A 17129-nucleotide genomic window follows, 5' to 3' on the forward strand; every position below is an offset into this window, starting at 1 on the left:
ACTTCCGAGAAACTTATCAATGTTCTCATGGTAAAGTCCAAGACACCCAAGAACACTCAACAACTTGGTGGTAAAAAGAATAAAAATAATAAACAAAAGAATCAATATTCTCAGGAGACTCAACCAAATCCATCTAATCAAGGAGGTGGCACCACTTAATGTGATCACAAGACAAAGTTCTCTTACAATACTTTTCAAGGTGAGAATTTGACTCATGAGTGCCCTCGAATGGATGACATTCACTCGCTTCTTGCACCCCCACCTGCTACTCAATGACCAACTGTCTTGACTCATCCATTCCTTGCACAACCTCAAAAGAAAAATGTTTCCCAAGCTCCTCAAACTCCGCAATGGAGCATTGAGGGGCTATATCTCTATCTTGCCAGTAATATGTTCATTTTTATGTGCCAAGAGCAAGTCAATGTGATTATGTGAGCCAAATATTATGATACTCCTGAGTCGAGTTATTCCTCTATGGACTCAACCACCCAGGCTACTTCCATTGGACCTCTCACACTAGATAAGCTTATGGAGCCAGTCTATCACCCACCTAAGGTTGTCATTCACAAGTCAACACACAATCCATCTACACATGTTTCCCAATGCTACATTATTTTCAAGGCTTTAGCCTAGGATCCTTGTGCAATGATTTCCTTGGAGGTTTTGTAGAGCTTCCCTCAGAAATGAAAAGCCTTCCTGACTGTTATTAGGGGGATGGATCCCTTATAGTATTCTCTCATCACTTTTAATGTTGATACTCCTTAATTTACCACCAGGTCACCTTTTAGATCGATGTGCAAATATTCCATAAGAATATTCATTGCACTTTGTTGGACAACGGCTCTTCTACCTCTTATATTTTAGCATCATGTTGGAAATATCTCAGTTCTCTATCCCTCACTAAGTTTACTACCACTCTTCATGCATTTGATGAACATCATTGTGTACCTCAAGGGTTCTTCCTAAGTTTACCATCGAACTAGGGGGCAAGACTTCCTATGTTGATGTTGAAGTTTTCAACACATCCTTGGGCTAACCTAATCCTTGACCGTAGTTGGTTTTATCCTATGACCATTGTTATGTCTTTGATATTTCATATTCTTTACTTTTCCCATGAAGGCAAGATCATGATGATCAATCAGTTGGATTATTGTGTGTTGTCAACCTAACTTACAGCTACGAGGAATTCTCTCCGACTTCTTGGAGATAACCCTGGGAGTTATGAGATTGTTGGTGTGGGTTTATTCAAAAGCTCATCCCTTATTGTTGTCTTTCCTTTACCCCCACAAAACATTCCTTCATCTTCTACAACTGCTCCAATGCACATGATCTCTTATATCACTGGTGGATCCTGTGTGTCACCTGACCCTTGGGAGGTGTATTCTTCTATAGATGTAGATCATCATGGTGAGCATATGACACCTTTTTTAGAGGATATTAAATCTTAGGTAGTCTCTTCATTACCTCTTGATGTTGGTTAGAAACTCCATCCTAATATGGAATGTGACCAAGATACTTTTCCCACAAGACTTGTCACTCTGACTCTTCCATGTAAATCCCTTGATGATGAGTCTCCTTCTCGACAAGTAAACATGAAGGTCATGGATTCACCTATTTATTATCCTAGGGATATTATTCCTCTTTCTTGCCTCTAGACTTCCTGACTTGGAAAAGGTATAGATTGGCAAACAAAATCCTGAATCGATAGAGGGAGAATATCCTCGACCCTCCTTGGAAGTTCCACCCTTAGATTGAGTCATGTCTTGGGTTTCTAATTCTTAACTTGCCAACGAATTATCCAACACATATCCACCTATAGATGAGTGTCTTGTGCCCCCTTTACATCTTGATAGTCCTTGTCAAGGGCTCCATTAGGTCGCGAGACCACTCACCTTGTATATCCTTGTGTTATTCTTGATAACGCTATGATTCTAGGTTTTCCTTGGTATCATAAACATTTAGGAATTAGGCAGCTCAAATTTCCATGGTATGGCCCCACCATGGTATGCCATATTGTACCTCCACTCTTCCATGAGTTCATGTATGGAAATACTTAGCCTATGCCTCGTAGTGACCACACTTTGATGTGACCTATTAGACTGAGTTATGCTTGTACATTTTTTACATAAGAGTGTGTGTGATGCTTTTATCTATTTTTGGTTTGGTGTGTGATGTGAGAATTTTTCTAGCATCTCATATATGCCAAAAATCCAAAAAAATTATAAATTCAAAAGATCAGAAATATATGGTCCTGTTTTTACCTCCTCCATGTTTTATGTCTTTCATGATGTGATTTAACCATGAGTCTAGTCTTTCTAGATGGATTTTATAGGATAGAGTGGTGTTTTTATTGTGACATGCATTTCTCTTGAACATGGCATGTAGGGGCAGGTCACATATCGCCATATTTGTTGCATTATTGACTACCAATGCCATCATTGTTCCTTAGGTCTGACCTCGTCAAGTTGCAACATTAGCCACTCTTCTCTATGCACGTCGTAGCTTGACGGTAGAGCCCACCCATACATGGATACCCTAGACTAGCACCTCTTTTTCGTTGTGGTGTCCATGTAGTATCTTATCCATTTTCTCTTCAGAATCCCTCCTTATAACCCTCCATGACCTAGAACATGAGCCCCTTGTACTGTTTTTTGTCATATTTTTGGCCTTACCTGAGGAGGATTCCACATTTTATCCCTTATGATTCCCACTTATTATCAGCCTACTTTTGCACGATGAGCCTTGGTTTTCTCATTCCATCGTGATCACTTGCTTGGCCTATCATCCCCTTTCTCTTGGTGTTTTACCCTTTCTGGGAGGAACCACTATGATGAGTGGTCTTATTAGCTAGCTTCTTGACCTTTCTGTGTTTTGAGTCATTCCACGATAACCAGAATGAATTACTACCCTTTATACCACTCGTTACTCTGAGAGGAGTTTCCTATAATATTTTTTCAGAATCCTTAATTTACAAAATATTGTAGAGTCAACTTGTCTCCTTCATGCTTGATAAAGTACTTTAAAATATGTCTATTCAATATAATTTTAACCCTTTTCTAGAATGAGTAGACTAATTAGGAAAAAGGAATGCTCTATTCCTTTATGGCTATAAGTTTATCCCTTGTATTTGTTTATCTCTTTTTTGGTCTAGGGGGACTAACTTTATGAAAAAGGAACCTATTGAGCATACTTGTCTTCTCCTTCGTGCTCATAAAACCATAAATGAGACCAAAAAGAGAAATGGGGAGGGAACTTTTATTTTTATTAGTCATCAAAATGGAACCATCAGTCGAACCACCCTTGAACATGGCATCTATCTACATCATTATCTTATAGTTGGGTTTTAGCTTGCCTATGAGTAATACCATGCATAAGTCTGTCTACTCCTCTAGTTGGTTACTCTTCTAGTCAATATGGAGCATGATTCAATGTCTCCTATGTTGTTTCATGATATCATGTGGTGCTCATTAGTCATGCTTCCAAGCCACTCTTATGTCCTATCGTTATGTGTTTAAGGGAAGTCTTAGCCTATGTCACCCATCTGCAGTTGTCTGTTGACATTTTTGAGTCGGCCATCAATGTATCAATTGTACTTCATCACCTCATGACTTCATCCATTCACATTATCTCTTGAATTATTTTGTGTCGATTTATTGGGGATACATTAAGGCCCTCCTTCGATGGATCTTTTTCTAACAACTTTAGCTCATTATCTAGGAGCTTGATCTAGGAACTAGTAGTACCTTGGAGCTTGTAGACCTTAGTGGTAGGTTTCCTCATGATCAACAATTGGTTTACATCATTGGATCCTGATTAGTCAAGTCCTTGAGTGTTCAACATCAACTCATATATTCATACTTAGTAGACTATACTAGGTACATTGGGTTCCATTTTCATCATTGGTGGGTTCCCTCACATCTGTTAACAATACACCTCATTGACCGGTAATCAAGTGGTTTCTACCATGTTCGACATCAACTCACTTATTTTCATGTCATAGATTTGTATCATCAGGGTTATGTCAAAGACCTGTGGTTAGGGACACTTCAGTCATACATGGTACCCTTCCTAGGCTTCATTGGAGTTATGTATTCATTATGTTCTTTCAAGAATACTTTGGGACATCTCCTGTTTGTTATGTGTCTAGAGTCCCACTAATGTATACTATGACATTATAAAAGAATTAATATATGAGTTAAATTAACCTTTAGGAATCAAGAAGTTCAACTTTCCATGGCATGGCCACATCATGGTATGCCATATTGTACCACCACTCCTCCATTAGTTCATGTATGGAAATCCTTTGCCTATGCCTGGTAGTGGGCAAACTTTGACGTGGCCTATTAGACTGAGTTATGCTTGTACATTCTGTACATATGAGTGTGTGTGATGCTTTTATCTATTCTTGGTTTGGTGTGTGATGTGAGAATTTTTCTAGTATCTCATATATGCCAAAAATACAAAAAAATTATAAATTCAAGAAATAAAAAATATATGATCCTATTTTTACCTCCTCCTTGTTTTATGTCTTTCATGATGTGATTTAACCATGGGTCTAGTCATTCTATATGGTTTTTATAGGATAGTGTGGTGTTTTTATTATGAAATTCATTTCTCTTGAACATGACATTTAGGGGTGGGTCACATATCACCATATTTTTTGCATTATTGACTCTCAATTCTATCATTCTTCCTTAGGTCCAACCCCGTCAAGTTGCAACATTAGGCAGTCTTCTCTATGCACGACGTATCTTGATGGTAGAGCCCACCCATACATGGATACCCTAGACTAGCACCTCTTTTTCATTGTGGTTTCCATGTAGTATCTTATCCATTTTCTCTTCAGAATCCCTCCTTGTAACCCGCCATCACCTGGAATATGAGCCCCTTTTACTCTTGTTTGTCATATTTTTTGCCTTACCTGGGAAGGATTCCACATTTTATCCCTTTTGATTCCCACTTATTATCAGCCTATTTTTTTCATGATGAGCCTTGGTTTTCTCATTCCATCGTCATCATATGCTTGGGTTATCATTCACTTTATCCTGGTGTTTTACCCTTTCTTGGAGGAATTGCTGCGATGAGTGGTCTTGTTAGCTAGCTTCTTGACCTTTTCGTGTTATGAGTTGTTCCACCATGATGAGAACCAATTGCTACCTTTTATACCACTCGTTCCTCTGAGATGAGTTTCCTTTACTATTTTTTCAGAATCCTTAATTTAGAAAAGATTATCGAGTGAACTTATTTCCTTCATGCTTTTTAAAGTACTTTAAAACATGTCTATTCAGTATATGTTTAACCCTTTTCTAGAATGAGTAGATTAATTGGGAAAAGAGAATACTCTAGTCCTTTATGGCTATAAGGTTCTCCCTTTTATTTATTTTTATCTCTTCCTTGGTCTAGGGGGACTAAATTTATGAAAAAGGAACCTATTGAGCATGCTTGTCTTCTCCTTTATACTCAATAAACTATAAAGCAGACCAAAAAGAGAAATGGGGAGGGAACCTTTATTTTTATTACTCATCAAAATGGAACCATTAGTCATGTTACCCTTGAACATATGACCCGTCTACATCAATATCTTATAGTTGGGCTTTAACTTTCCTAGGATTCATACTACACATATGAGTCTATCTACTCCTCTGGTTGGTTACTCCTCTAGTCACTACAGAACGTGCTTTAATGACTCCTATCTTGTTGCATGATATCATGTGGTGCTTATTATTCATGCTGCCAAGTCACTCTTATCTCCTGTTGTTATATGTTCAAGGGAAGTCTCAACCTATGTCAACCATCTACAGTTTCCTATTGACATTTTTAAGTCGGCCATCCATGTATCAGTTGTACTTCATCGCCTCATGACTTTATCCATTTGAATCATCTCTCGAATTGTTTGGTGTCAATTGATGGGGGATACATTAAGACCCTCCTTCGATGGATATTTTCTTGTCAACTTTAGCTCATTATCTAGGAGCTTGACCTAGGAACTAGTAGTACCTTGGAGCTTGCAGACCTCAGTGGTAGGTTTCCTCGAAATTGAGAGTTGGTTTCCATCATTGGCTCCTGATTTGTCAACTCTTTGAGTGTTCAACATCAACTCATCTATTCACACTTAATGGACTATACTAGGTACCTTAGGGCCCATTTTCATCATTGGTGGTTTCCCCCACCTCTGTTAAAAGTACACCTCATTGACCAGTAATCAAGCGGCTTCTACCATGTTCAACATCAGCTCACTAATTTGCATGTCATAGATTAGTATCATCAAGGTTATGTCAAAGACCCTGGGTTAGGGACACTTCACTCTTATATGGTACCCTTCCTAGGCTGCATTGGAATTATGTATTCATTATGTACTTTGAGGAATACTCTGGGATGTCTCTTGTGTGTCAATATTCTCACTAATGTGTACTGTGACATTGTAAAATAATTAATATATGATTTAAACATATAAATACATTTAAAAAAAACATTTACAATAATATTCTTAACTATGGAGATTCATCTTATTTTAGGATGAAGATCCTTACCTTGTAAATAGGTTTTGTTACAATACCATAGCTTATTAATACTACATGCAAAAAATAACATAAATCATATTCATAACATATGTTCATATGCTATTTTTTTAATTAATCAATATAATTATGAAAGAAAGTATGTAACCATTTTTGAAATAAATTTCAGTCTTTGATTTTTAATTATGACATTCACGATAAATATATAAATCCAAGATCTCAATCTCACATACCAAGACCTATGCACAATCTAGATTCCAATTGAATCTAACTAGCATGACCAATAGATCAATTTGACAACATTACAATTTCTTTCTGTAGCTATATTCTAATTGTTAGATAATTTGGATCTTGGAGGCATATTTTCTGGTCAAATTTATTTAAAATTTGGCAAGAATTGTTAGATTCACAACTCCAATTTTCAAATTCCACATATTCCTCATATTTCAAAAAAATCAAAGTATTAAATCTGTTTATACATTCAAAAATAAATTTAAAATAACAAAAACACATCATTACTCTAAAAAAAGATTACCAAATTCTAACCAAAAACTCATTAAAAAAATAAAATTAGTTATACAACTAGTTTTCTATGCAGCGTGATGCATATGAAATTGGTTACTTGCATTCTACACAAACTTTAAGACTTTCCCTGACCATTCATGTCTTGACTTCGATGTTATGCATCTTAATCATGGCCTTTGTGAAATCCAAATCAGATCTGAAACTAAGGATCTTCTCACGGTAATTCCTTCATACTCCTGGACCATGGCTTTGTTGTCAACCCATCATACGTTGGCAACTCTTGATCCTAAGTTGTTACGCAACACAACGACCTAGTCATCATGTTGCAATTTAACATTGTTACTCTGTTCAACCGATTATGCCATCGTTCGCCTTCTTCATCTGAATCTGAAATGCAGGCCTCTGCGCGCTCCCATGATATTCTTCCTTCTGCAGTCAGAATTACCCAATCATTATCTCACAGTTATCTTGTAGATATGATCCAAGTCATCATCATTTTCATCGTCGCGTACGGGTTCAGTGTAGCACGCTCCTTCAGCCAGGTCTAGTGGAGTGACTACGCATAGGGACTTTTTCTCAAATATCATCTTCCATTTCTTTAAATTAATGACTCCATTCATATCTGTGGCCTAGTCTATCCCTAATAATGCAGGGTAAGGGTTATTGTCATCCACAATTTCTATTACCTCAAAGTCTGTTTTTGTGCTCGCGCCTTCTATATCCACTGTGACTCCTTGCAATCTCCCCATGGGCAAGATCTTTTGTTAGTTCACCGTCCGTAATTGAATAGGAGACCATTGTAATGTGGGCCTGCCCATGCATTCCCATGTTTGTTTAGGTAGCACGTTTTCATCCTAGCCTAGGTCCAGAATGATCTGATCCATCTCATAGTCGCCAATCTGCATCGTTAATCACATTTCCCGTCTAGTGCACAAAACATGTTTTCCCAGTTTCTGGACCACGCAAGGTTCACGTGACCCTGTGCACCTAGTTATCAGCTCTTGTAATCCTTTAACTACCTTATTATCGTGTAGCAACTTCATACATGTCTCTAAAAAGGTAGTTAGCATCAAGGGATCCATTTCTCGCATGGGTGGATCCTTACTATCTAGAGTAGAGACCTCCGCGAAGCTCTTCTTAGCTTCCATAAATGTCTTCTTCGCGCATTCCAAGTCGAACTCAGGCTGCTTTGTAGGGGACTTGTGAACCCCTAGGTCTTCCTTGGTTAATTTCCCCTTATCTTCCCCTATGGCCATGCCACTTCTGAACATCATGTTCACATTGGGGTCTTCCTCACGCAGTTCGGACCTCATCATTTGGACGTTCTGCATCTGTGTAGGTTGTGCTTCCCTTTTCTCACGTATCTGTGCTATCAGCGTAGGGAAATCTATCATTTCATGATCGAACTACTCACAGTAGGGGCACGATATTGTTGTTGGGTTGGTACAATCATGCGTAGTGCCCTGGTCCTCCACAGTTATAACAGATTAGCTGCCCGCAGCCCCTTCCCAGCCCCATTTCTCCCCATCCTCGTCCTCACCCCTGGAACCCACCGCGTGCTATTGCCTCGGTTGGATCCTAATCTCGTGCCTCAGTCGACATCCTATAGGTAGGTGTTCGGTCCATCAACAATTCATAACTACAATAGTCTAGTTCATCATGGCCCACTAATCTACAAAAATTGCAAAATAGCTGTTGGGGGGTTTGGGTAATTTTTTGCAGTAGGTGACAATTGTTCATGGTGTTTTTTCCTCCCACCTAACAGATCACACACCAGAGCGAGGGAGCATGTTTGGCCCCGCCTATGCCTCTGGTCACAATGGAATCTGCCCCCCCCACCAATAGTTCGTAAATACCGGACAATGATCTTTATTGTGGCCCTCGCTTCTATAATTTATGCACCACAATTCTTCTCGCGCTTTTGGCTGGGGCGCCTTCTCCTGTTTCAAACTCTCCATCTCCAAGCATAGGTTTTGTAGTTGTGCGTGGATCTGTTGAACTCCCATCCCACGATCCTGTATCAGAGTCTCATGCAACCTCGTTGCTATCTCCAATGTTTCAGCTTGGATTAAGATCTTCTGCTGTGACAACACCGTCCTCAGATGTGGCGTCAAAGGTGCCACAAAACACATGCAGTGATGTGCATCTGTTAGCGTCATGTTAGCCTCTCGGATCGTACTCTTCAGTCTTTGATCCAGATCCCAAGGGGTTTCACCTAGCATCATCACGATCTCCTTGAACCTGATGATAGACCGTGTCTTTGATTTTGGTCAGCTAAACTCTTTGTTCAATGCATCTTGGATATTTGCTATTCCGTCATTTGGTTGATCGCTAGAGTGCTTGATATACCAAGTCAGTGCGCAATTGAAGTGAACAAAGTTCCTTCTATAAACTAATTACTCTAGAAGACTTGGAATATGAAGTTATCCATTGAGGATATAAATATTATATTAAATATATGAATAAGAATGATAATGATTGATTTAGAAATGAGAAAGAGAGGCTTTCTTATATACCAAGCAAGTGTCTCTTCATGAAGAGTCATGTCCTATTTGACATGCCTCTTTAGCCTAATTACTAGCTTAACTAACTATTATTTATGATTATTATCTTTTACATTATATTTATATTATTTATATATTTTATTCGTTATAGCAATCTTGCAGCACACTCACCAAGGTAGCCCTTTTAATTTTATGTCCGTAACTCTGTGTGTTTCCCACACTGCCCTTACTACAAACCAAAACTATCCTGGATCTTCGCTTCCTATTCCTTTGAATACAAGCAACTTGATCTCACTCGCCATGTTAAACTTTTGGTTTAGCAGAGGTGGTGTGCGCACATGTGCTGAGGCCAACCACGAACTCGTACAACTTCTGATCCAACCAATCATCAATCTTTTTCTATGTAGGGTTCCATCATTCTGACATCAGACATCCCTTAGGCAGATCCTAGTCCCGACAACGGAACCATTTGTTGGCTTGTTGGGTCCTCACACAGGTTCAGAATTTTTTTAGCCAAACAAATCTCGCACTATTGACCCTTTCGGCAATAGTCCACGGAGTGTGGACTGCAGTCTCATCCAAGGTAATAGGGGAGGGTGCTAGAACTAGGTTTCCGCACCCTAGGGATGTCTAAATGGGGACTGGAGGGGTCGCGATCTGATCTGTGCACTCACATTGCTCTGCACGGCTGTCCTTCCTTCGCGTAGATCCACGACAGGCGCTTCCTAGATCCTTATTATTATATGTGTTTATTATAGATCTTATCTAAGTCTTAAGGTCTTATTCAAGCATTCAACAATAATAACCAGTGCACACAATAACAATTCTTAAAGACAGACATAAACTCATATAACAGATGCATAAACCAAAGTATAAACATATCTGCAATAATTCAGAACCAACGCAATATTTCAGAACCAATTTATCTTTATTAATGTCTTTGTTTCAGTACAATCCACTTCCTTCCATGCGCAAAACTACAAGGGTCCACACACACACCTGCGGACTCTACCAGGCCTCTACGCATATAGCTGTGGATCCTTTATCTAACCACTAACACCCACGACTCAGACTTACAGACTGAGAGTGAATATTTCTTTCACAAACCCATAATACATCATATCTTTTCCAAAAGCCACTTCTACCCTTAGAGCCTCGCTCTATTTATACATTCCCATGGTCCGTGGACCATGGGCAGGCTGACTCACTTTCTATTATTTTACATTATTTTCGGGTGGACAACGCTTTGACTCGACCTATTACAGTTCGCGCTCTGCACACTTCGCGGAACTTTTACAATATCATTACCCTAAATTATGGGCTTTAAGCCCAAAAACTGTTACGCGGGGCCTCCGCTACCCAACAACTCATATATTCATACTTAGTAGACTATACTAGGTACCTTGGGGTCCATTTTTATCATTGGTGGGTACCCACACATCTGTTAACAATACACCTTATTGACCGGTAATCAAGAGGTTTATACCATGTTCGACATCAGGTCACTTATTTTCATGTCATAGATTTGTATCATCTGGGTTATGTCAAAGACCTTGGGTTAGGGACACTTCACTCTTATATGGTACCCTTCCTAGGCTTCATTGGAGTTATGTATTCATTATGTACTTTGAGGAATACTTTGGGACATCTCTTGTCTCTTATGTGTCCAGAGTCCCACTAATGTATAATATGACACTATAAAAGAATTAATATATGAGTTAGATTAACCTTTAGGAATCAGGAAGTTCAACTTTCCATGGCATGGCCTCATCATAGTACACCATATTGTACCGCCAGTCCTCCATGAGTTCATGTATGGAAATCCTTTGTCGATGCCTGGTAGTGGGAAAACTTTTGATGTGGCCTATTAGACTGAGTTATGCTTGTACATTTTGTACATATGAGTGTGTGTGATGCTTTTGTATATTTTTGGTTGGTGAGTGATGTGAGAATTTTTCTAGTATCTCATATATGCCAAAAGTCCAAAAAAATTATAAATTCAAGAAATCAAAAATATATTGTCCTACTTTTACCTCCTCCTTGTTTTATGTCTTTCATGATGTGACTTAACCATGGGTCTAGTCATTCTAGATAGTTTTTATAGGATAGGGTGGTGTTTTTATTATGAAATTTATTTCTCTTGAACATGGCATGTAGGGGTGGGTCACATATCACCATATTTTTTGCATTATTGATTGTCAATTCCATCATTGTTCCTTAGGTCCAACCCCGTCAAGTTGCGACATTAGGCACTATTCTCTATGCACATCGTATCTTAATGGTAGAGCCCACCAATACATGGATACCCTAAACTAGCACCTCCTTTTTGTTATGGTGTCCATGCAGTATCTTATCCATTTTCTCTTCAGAATCCTTCCTTGTAACCCGCCATGAACTGGAATATAAGCCCCTTTTACTCTTCTTTGTCATATTTTTTGCCTTACCTGGGGAGGATTCCACATTTTATCCCTTTTGATTCCCACTTCTTATCGACCTATTTTTTTCACGATGAGCCTTGGTTTTCTCATTCCATCGTCATCATATGCTTGGGTTATCATTCACTTTCTCTTGGTGTTTTACCCTTTCTTGGAGGACTGTTGCAATGAGTGGTCTTATTAGCTAGCTTCTTGACCTTTCCATGTTTTGAGTTTTTCCACCATGACAAGAACTAATTACTATCTTTTATACCACTCTTTCCTTCGAGATGAGTTTCCTTTAATATTTTTATAGAATCCTTAATTTAGAAAAGATTGTCGAGTGAACTTGTCTCCTTCACGCTTACTAAAGTACTTTAAAACATGTCTATTCAGTATAAGTTTAACCCTTTTCTAGAATGAGTAGACTAATTGGGAAAAGGGAATACTCTAGTCCTTTGTGGTTATAAGGTTCTCGCTTTTATTTATTTTTATCTCTTTCTTGGTCTAGGGGGACTAACTTTATGAAAAAGGAACCTATTGAGCATGCTTGTCTTCTCCTTTGTGCTCATTAAACTATAAAGGAGACCAAAAAGAGAAATGGGGAGGGAACCTTTATTTTTATTACTCATCAAAATGGAACCATCAGTCACGTCGCCCTTGAACATGTGACCTGTCTACATAAATATCTTGTAGTTGGGTTTTAACTTTACTAGGAGTCATACTACACATAGGAGTCTATCTACTCCTCTAGTTGGTTACTCCTCTAGTCACTATGGAACGTGCTTTAATGCCTCCTATCTTCTTGGATGATATCATGTGGTGCTTACTAGTCATCCTGCCAAGCCACTCTTATCTCTTGTTGTTATATGTTCAAGGGAAGTCTCAACCTATGTCAGCCATCTGCAGTTGCCTATTGACATTTTTGAGTCGGTCATCCATGTATCAGTTGTACTTCATCACCTCATGACTTTATCCATTCACATCATCTCTCGAATTGTTTTGTGTCGATTGATGGGGGATATATTAAGGCCCTCCTTCGATGGATCTTTTCCTGTCAACTTTAGCTCATTATCTAGGAGCTTGACCTAGGAACCAGTAGTACCTTGAGGCTTGCAGACCTAAGTGGTAGGTTTCCTCGAAATCGAGAGTTGCTTTCCATCATTGGCTCCTGATTAGTCAACTCCTTGAGTGTTCAACATCAACTCATCTATTCACACTTAACGGACTATACTAGGTACCTTAGGGCCAATTTTCATCATCAGTGGTTTCCCTCGCATCTGTTAAAAGTACATCTCATTGACGGGTAATCAAGCAGTTTCTACCATGTTCGACATCAGCTCACTAATTTGCATGTCATAGATTCATATCAACAAGGTTATGTCAAAGACACTTCACTCTTATATGGTACCCTTCCTAGGCTGCATTGGGATTATGTATTCATTATGTACTTTTAGGAACACTCTGGGACATCTCCTGTCTCTTATGTGTCAATATTCTCACTAATGTGTACTATGACATTGTAAAATAATTAATATATGATTTAAACATATAAATACATTAAAAAAAAACATTTACAATAAGATTCTTAACTATGGAGATTTATGGAGATTCTTACCTTGCAAATAGGCTTTGTTACAATACCATAGCTTATTAATACTACATGCAAAAAATAACATAAACCTTTTTATGACATATGTTCATATGCTATTTTTTTAATTAATCAATATAATTTAATGAAAGAAAATACATAACCATTTTTTAAATAAATTTCAATCATTGATTTTTAATTATGCCATTCACTATAAATATATAAATCCAAGATCTCAATCTCACATACCAAGACCTATGCACAATCTAGATTCCAATTGAATCTAACTAGCATGACCAATAGATCAATTCGGCAACATTACAATTACTTTCTGTAGCTATGTTCTAATTGTTAGATAATTTGGATTTTTGGAGGCATATTTTCCGGTCAAATTTATTTAAAATTTGGCAAGAATTTGTTAGATTCACAACTCTAATTTACAAATTCCACATATTCCTCATATTTAAAAAAAAAATTCAAAATATTGAATCTGTTTATACATTCAAAAATAAATTTAAAATAACAAAAACACATCATTACTCTAAAAATAGATTACCAAATTCTAACCGAAAACTCATTTAAAAAAAATAAAATTAGTTATACAACTAGTTTTCTATGCAGCGTGATGCATATGAAATTGGTTACTTGGATTCTATGTTATGCATCTTAATCATGGCATTTGTGAAATCCAAATCAGATCTGAAACTAAGGATCTTCTCACAGTAATTCCTTCATACTCCTGGACCATGGCTTTGCTGGATTCGGAGCCCCAAAGTGTGTCGAGAGCTATGCACTTCGAATCGTTGCCACTGGAGGAAGACTTGCAAGCTCTAATCTCTCAAATTGAGGCACAAGACGATGTCTAGGAGGATGTCTCACCAATGCATTCCGCAACAAAGTTACCCACGTAGGTCCCCCCATGGAAAGGGAAAGCCAAGATACCAAAAGACCTGGAGGGCACGAAGAATGTGCTCTAGACCATGCTCCTCCCTGATGGTATAAGGTTTGAAGGTCTACCTTTGGGACAAGTACCTATCATGAAGTTCGATGATTGGGACCTCACAGACAGTGCGAAGTTCTCACACCTGGCCACGGAGAGTTTAATGAAACAGAATTCAGAGGGGCCGATTACATTTTTGGAGCTGCGAAAATGGTTGCGCGGTGTGGAGATGCTAGGTTACTCCATCTGCAATGGATACCCCACTACCGTCGTGCACCCATCACAATTTTTGTCGTCAAGTAGCTACTGTGCTTAGTGCATGATGCGTATCTTTGGCTGGAGGAGCCTATTGCCATCACGACCGACCTAATTCATAGAATTTCCCGACTTCCCTTCAGAGGACACGACCCCACGACCATAGTAGGAAAAGGCAGGGACTTGGCCCTCGCAGAAGCTATGAAGGCCAGGTATAAACTAGAGAAGAAAAAGCGAAGGTATGCAATCACAATCACTAAGGAGAAAGGGGTGTGTGTAGCCACCCAGCTACTGGTTGGCAAGCTGATGAGGAAATGATGCACTGAGGAAGTACCAGTGTCTGTGATTGTGCTGGCAGAGAAATGCGTGTAGGGTGTACAGTTAAACTGGGCACAGTTCCTCTTTAAGGAGTTTCTGACGAACTGCAAGGAGGCCTAGGAGTAGGGTAAGGCCTTCCGCTACACATGGTTGTTGTTATCCATCTTTTTGCTTGCAGCGGAACTGCTAGAGGATAGTCAGTTTCCCAGTATTGAGTATGATCTACCTGAAGCCGCGAGGTACACCTCGCTCTAGGCTACAAAAGATGTGAAGAGGATTCATGAGACAAAAGAGTCTTGGGTGTTCATGGAGGCGAGCATCCGAATGTGGATCAACCAAAGGCCATGCCTGTCTCCCATGGTTTATAACAGCTTGCAGAGCTTGGCAGAGTTCAAGGTGGATATGCATAACCTGTATATCAAGGTGCACAATGATCCATTGCAGAAATGGGTGAAGCTTCTGTTAATTGCAAGGGATGATGCAATCTTCACAATGATGGAGTCATGGCCTCCAGAGTAGCACGCCCCGGACTTGACAGGAATGGAGAAGGCTGCAACCCAGCAAAGGAAGAAGGACACCAAGCTACGCATCACGCAACTGGCTGAAAAGAGGGGCCAGGAACAAGAAGCAGTCGCACAACAGAAGACGGTTGATGCAGCAACAGTGGCGCAAATGGTAGAAACCACAACAACACTAACCGAAGAGCCTGAGGAGGGCTAAGAGATGTCCACATGGTAGTAGACCGAGGAAGTGGATAGGACATAAGAGCTTGCATACCCCGGTTCAGCATCAACCCAACTCAAGCAGCCACGCATCCCTGAGAAAACAAGTCCCAGGAAGAAGGTGAAGGTGAGAAAGTCTTCATATGACAGTGAAATAACAGTGAAATAATCTTCACTCAAAATTCTAATGCAACATTACACATCAAAAGAAAACTTTCAACAGAATATCTTGTTCAGTTTGCAATAATTGCTAGCCATGTCGAAAGAAATAACATCTTGGATGGAGGATTTTTAGAATATTTTGAAATCTGATAAACATGAGCTAAATCTATATGTATTAAATTTCAAAATATTCCACAAATGACCAATCCACTTAAACTCAGAGATGTAAATTGCATGGATGACTCACAGTAATCTGAAATCTAATCTTTAAAATTAGTTCTTTGTAATCTGTATATTATATGATTGCGTTAAAAAAAATCAGTGTTTTTGTAATCCAATGTATATTATATGATTGCATTAAAAACAAAAAATTATAGCTATTTTCTATCTATGAATGTGGAATAGGGCTTGTGAGGAAGTTGTGAACATTGAGGAAATTTTTATTTGTGAGTACATATTATGAAAGAGATTTTTTATTTTCATTTACATAGTATGTTTGCGGGAACTTTAGTTTTGGGTTGTTTTTGTTTTCTGTTTTTTCTGTTTTTGTTTTTCTAAAATTAATATTTTAAAAAAAATTATAGTTATTTTCTATCTTTACATAGAGTTGTTATATTTATGTAAATAGTATGAATGTGGAATGGGGCTTGTCATGAAGCTGTAAATATTGAGGAAATTTTTATTTTTGAGTACATATTATGGAAGGGAATTTTTATTTTCATTTATATAGTTTGTTGGTGGAAATTTAGTTTTGGTTTTTATTTGTTTTTTGACATTGATAGTTATTAGTTTAAAGTAGTTCAAATAATGATCACTTTGTTATGAAATATTATGTAAACTATAAAATTCAAAGTTCAAATCTTTTGTGTTTGAAGTCAAATTATTAAATTATTTTAAGCTTTCTATTGTTCTTTAGAATATTGTAACTCTTTAAATTAATTTCTAAAATTATTCTATGTAATTATAAATTTTAATATTATTTAAAAATAAATTCTTATTTTTTATTTTTAATATGAAAAAATTTCAAAAAAAATATATTAAAAAATAAACATTTTAAACAGAAATTAAAACACTAAAAAAATATTTAAAACAAAACAAAATTTTGATTTTATTATATAAGAAAATTCAAAATATGAAAAAACCAAGTGTGAGGTGTAAGGATGTCCATCTGTCATGAAAA

This window comes from Pinus tabuliformis, chromosome J, assembly GCF_031772625.1.
Source record: "Pinus tabuliformis cultivar Carrire ecotype Pingquan chromosome J, CPIR1, whole genome shotgun sequence".
Taxonomy (NCBI): domain Eukaryota; kingdom Viridiplantae; phylum Streptophyta; class Pinopsida; order Pinales; family Pinaceae; genus Pinus; species Pinus tabuliformis.